Raw genomic sequence first — 4,938 nt, 5'->3', positions numbered from 1 at the left:
CCCCTCAGCCCTCCCTTCGTCCGCTCCCTTCCCGCCTCGCCGCCCCCTTCCCTCTCCACCAGCTCCTTTGTGCTCCCCGTCCCGTCCCCATCCAGCCCCCCCCACCATCCCCCCGGTTGCGTCTCGCTTCGTCCCACCTCCATCCTCTCCCTCGTCCCCTCGGCTCCTGCCTCAGCAAACGGGGGGAAATCGGCCTCTTCCTAAAGCCGAGCCCGGCTCCTCCAGTTCACCTGCGCCCCGTCCCAGCCCCCTCTGCCGGGTCCCGCTGCAGAAAAGCAACAGACGGTCCCGGTTGGATCGGGAGAGGCGAGGAGGGAGGGGAGAGTCCCCGTTCGGAGGGGAGCGGGGACAGACAGATCCCGATTGTGAACATTAAAAGAGCAAAACAAGAGCCGCCCCCTTCACAAATGCAGTTTCCATCTCCTAAAGAAGACGATGCAAAGCAAAGCCCTGTCATGCGTGCATCGCAGCTCCTCGGGCGGGGAAGGGAAGCGTTTGGAGCTTGTCCACCTTTTTCATACTTGTTCCTAACGAGCTAGACGAGGAAAATCTATCCTGTTTCAGTTTCTCTCTCTCTCTCTTTTTTTTTCCTTTTTTTTTTTTTTTTTTCTCCAGAAAAAGGGAGAGAGAGGCTCGTACTGAAGCCAACCAGCTGCGCTTCTGAGTGGGAAACTCTGGACTGATCTCATGGCTCGCTCTTTATTTCATTAATACTTCATTATCTCTGAAAATGAACCTTTTTTGAAGCTCTTCTAACTCTCCTTCCTCCTCTTTCACGAGGTGGCTGCTGTGCAAGGGAAGAAATGGCATGAAGTAAATGACTCCCATATAAAGCAATCTGCTTTGCCAAAGTGCCCGGGGAGCAGCACTGTCACTTTAATAATTCCAGGTCAAGGGATTGCTTTCCTCGTTTTCAATCCTCTCTTTTAATACATGGGAGGATCAGAGGGACATTAATGATCGTAAGGCTGGGTGGCTCGCAGATAATAAAAATGAAAGTGACTGGCCAGTGACTTCTGTTGGGTAAGAGGGCGATGTTTGAAGGCTGTGTTGTCTGGTGAGGAAAAAGGGACCTTTTCAGTCTGCTGTGTAGTCACCTAATACGTAGCTAGCAAAATTCATTCAAGAAGTGAAAGAAGTTTAAAGAGTCACTTTGGATTGTTTTTGTCTTCCTCCTTGTTTGGATTATTTGGGAGTTTTTGTCCAGCCAAAAATATATTTTTGAGCATGTATAGGTGGAGTATTAAGACAGCTGCCTAGAGATGGACTGTGCCTTAATTGTATTACATAAAATCTTTTAATTTTCAAACTTTTCTGCCAGAAGAGGAGTTATAATAAGGTTTTATATTGCCAAGGAACATTCTCTCTTGTATTTTTATAGATTCAAATATATTTTAAAGAAATTGAAAACATCTCTTAAAAAATCAAAAATCTTTTTTCCTTTTTTTTTTTTCTTCTTATTTCTGGGAAGCATCAGAAATCCAATACAAGAAAACTGCAAGTATTGATAGAAATGAAGATTGAAGCTGCATTTCCTAACTGAACTGTAAAAGTGTTTTGCAATAGATAGCCAGTTCCTGACCTGCAAAGTGTTCCAGTAGTGCGTCGTTAATACCCGTAAAAAAGTGCTTGCAACCAGATTCAGAAATAGGAAGAAGAATGCCAGTCAAGAAGAAAGGTGGGCTATGAAGCTTCATATCTCATATTGTGTCCTCATTTTGTTAGATTGTTGATTTCTAGTACTTACAATTTCAAATTAAAAGTGTTTTAATAGGGGATTGAAATTGTTTTTCTTTTGCGCTGAAAATGGGAGAAAAATCTGTGCACTTACAATAATAATTTTTGAAAGTATTTTTATACCATGTTTTAAGACATGTCAAATTTGGCCTGAAATAGGTATTTTGTAAAGATCAGCCATCAGAGATCTTGAACAGACACCAAGAGAAAAGCTTGGCATTTAATTTTGTGAGAAGCCTGTCTTACAAACGCTAATGAATTTTAAAATCATAGGTTTAATCAATTATCTATTCTTTACATGTTTGGCGGATAAACATCAGCCATCAGTAGCAGCATAAATAAATAACAAAGTTTCAAGGCAAATTTTAAATAAAAGTTATGCGAGTTGTGTTTTGAAGGCAATTTGAACGTGTTTTTTTTAAATGTGATTTTAACTAACTTTGATTTTCATGCTTTAATACAACACAAAAGTACTATATTTATGACTATAGTATGGCAACATTTAAGAAAAGATGACCAGTCTTAGATGTTGCCCCTTCTCCTAAAGTTTGTGATTACAGCAAGTACAGAAGCAGCTTTGAAAAATGTGGTTTCCAGTGTTTAAACAAGTGCTGGGGAATATATAAGGGCAAATTTTTGCTCTGAAAACACTTGTAGACCTTAGGTTATTTCTGCTTCCCTGCAAATATGACACTGATTTAAAATTTCAGAATATGGTAATAGAATAAATGGCACGTGAACCTTTTCTATTTGGCTCATCTGTCCAGATGTCCCTGGATCTGATATATCCCTGGATCCGATGATACCAAAATGTGGGGGAAGAAGCAAAAAGTGAATGTTACACGATAGAAATGGGGATATAGTCAGTGTGACTGTGGATTCTGCTCCTTGTAGGAAAAACCCTTTGGTGTAGTTATGACTTAACATTTACTATGTAAATAATTATAAAAACACTCAGATTGCTAGAATTATTTTTGTACAAAAAACAATAAATGGGATTTTGTGATGGTATTTTAACAGATGACAGTGTAGAAATTACTTTTCAAAACTGAAATATTTTAATGAATCGTATGGTCATTCATGTAATTACAATTACGTGTAGTAAAGAGGGGAATGTGTATGGAGGAGGACCATCCCTTAATAATTCATCCTGCTGTGCTGTAAACATGTCACCCTGGTGTACTGGTGACACTTCCATACTCTACCTGTTTACAGAAGGAAAATTAAGACACTCTTTTCGTATTTTAAGTCTTAATCCTGAATTAGATGATTTACACCAAGGATGTTTCTGTGCCAGATGTTTAGCTGTAGTTCAGTTTCAAAATACTTGCTGCAGGATTTTTTGGCTGAGGTCTTACGGGCTCCTTTGTGCAGGAAGTTAAATTGTCAATCATAGCGGTCCCTTCTGGCCTTAAAAATCTGTGGATTTCCTGTTTGTTTCAAGACAGTCTGGGTCAGTCTTAATGTACCTCAAGGCTTTAATTTCTTCTACTGTTTTATGAGGATATGTATTTTGACAATTTTAAAATATAAAATCAAAGAGACCCAAATATCCTACTTGAAATACTGTAAACTGTCACATCAGTCAGTGTACTGAAGTTGCCAGTGTGAATGTATTTGAGTATTAAAAGGATATTTTAAAAAATGTATTTAAGCATGTAAATTGCAGGATTAAAAATGTTAGCGATTCGGCAACTTTATTATTATTTCGAATGACTTAGTGTGTCTAGTTCATGCAATAGACTTTAATGTTCTAAATGTAATTAAAAGCATGCTGGCAACTTGAAATGTTCTCCATTAAAAAAAAAAACACCACCAAATCTGCTATTGTTACAAGTAATCCCTAATACTCCTGTGAATATTAGGGAGATTGAGGGTATTTTTCCCTGTTGGTTTGGGTTTTTTTCCCCATTTATTTGCTTTATGTTTTTGACAGCACTCTATGTGTAACTAGTTTCATATTGCTGTTGATGATTTATTTTCCCTTTCTGTTGTTATGTATTTGGGAGTTCATATCCACTGTCTTTCCCATCCATGCCATCTGTAGAAATCTCGGTGGGATACTCTCTTTTAGGCTGTGCAAAAGTATGTATTTCAATAGCAACATTGAGGACAGGATTATCCCTCTCCCTTTCAGCACTTCTTTATGTGTTGCTATTTTGGATTTGATCAAAATATTCCCCTAAAATCAGTATCGAGACAGAGAAACCTGTAAAAACAAGTTTTGAAATATCCTGATATTTATCACTGGAAGTTGTTACTGCTTTCTTTGGCATTGACCAGTTCTGGGTCTTTGTAAAGAACATCTTGAGAATTTGCCTTTAAAAGAGCTCCCAGATCCAGTACAGGTCTTCAAATTTCATGTAGCTTTGGACCTAATGTACACTTTACCTTACGGCTCGATATGATGTCTGCCATCTTGCTTTTAAAAGTCTAGGCCTGTTTACTCAGGAAAAAAATAGTTTACTTAATTGTAAAACCCACGTAACTTAGAGGAAGCATTGATTTCTTATGGATGTGGAGAAAAAGGCTCGCTCCTGGTTCTGATCGTGTTGGTGTCAGTGTGTGATTGCCCTTGCCTGATGTGCTAGAGTGAAAGGATTGTGTTTTCTGGCTTCGTTCTGGAAGGAAATAAGGCTCCACATTCCCAAGAATATTCACAGAACTGGCATGCTTGCTGTCAGTCTCAGCAAAAAAAAATAAAAAAAAAAATAAAATAAAAGCAAGGCTGGAAAGGGAGAAGGGAGTGCCCTGCAGGCATTGAATGTGCTCCTTTTAGATAAGGGCCAAGACGTATGGATTATTGCACTATCGCTGTGTGGCTAAACAAATGGCTATTCTCTGTGGCTTTTGGTTGCTCATCTTTCACTTAAGTACACTTATAATTTTAAAACAAATCAGACATTTGATTTTTGTTACAAAATTATTTGTTGGGCAGTGCCATTTAGAGATGCTATGCGATGAATACATTTGAGAAGTAAATAAATTCATTGTATTCACTTAATTTTTACTTTACTTTCACAAACAAATGAGGATGTATTTGAATACAACTATTCATAATAAATTTATGGAACTTCTTGAGGAAAGCTTTGCTTCAAAGTAAAATAGTACTACCATACAGAAGAAGTGAAGTCAGGGTTTTTTTTTGTGTTTTTAGATGTCTTCTCTCCCTTCCTTCCTGAGTTACTTAGCTGAGTTGAT

General features: G+C 38.4%; 1 long non-coding RNA gene across 1 annotated transcript in view; it reads left to right on the top strand.

The window, feature by feature from the left end:
- LOC104283056 overlaps positions 1–1,838 on the top strand; it is a 5,778-nt gene extending 3,940 nt beyond the window's left edge. The window contains exon 3 of the long non-coding RNA XR_717893.1: positions 622–1,838. This is a non-coding gene — a long non-coding RNA (uncharacterized LOC104283056). The remainder of the gene's footprint in view (positions 1–621) is intronic.
- Positions 1,839–4,938: the final 3,100 nt, after the last annotated feature.

Source organism: Charadrius vociferus, unplaced genomic scaffold, assembly GCF_000708025.1.
Source record: "Charadrius vociferus isolate BGI_N301 unplaced genomic scaffold, ASM70802v2 scaffold1, whole genome shotgun sequence".
Taxonomy (NCBI): Eukaryota; Metazoa; Chordata; class Aves; order Charadriiformes; family Charadriidae; genus Charadrius; species Charadrius vociferus.
Note: the sequence above shows the minus strand (reverse complement) of the source record. Positions and strands in the feature narration are given on the sequence as shown.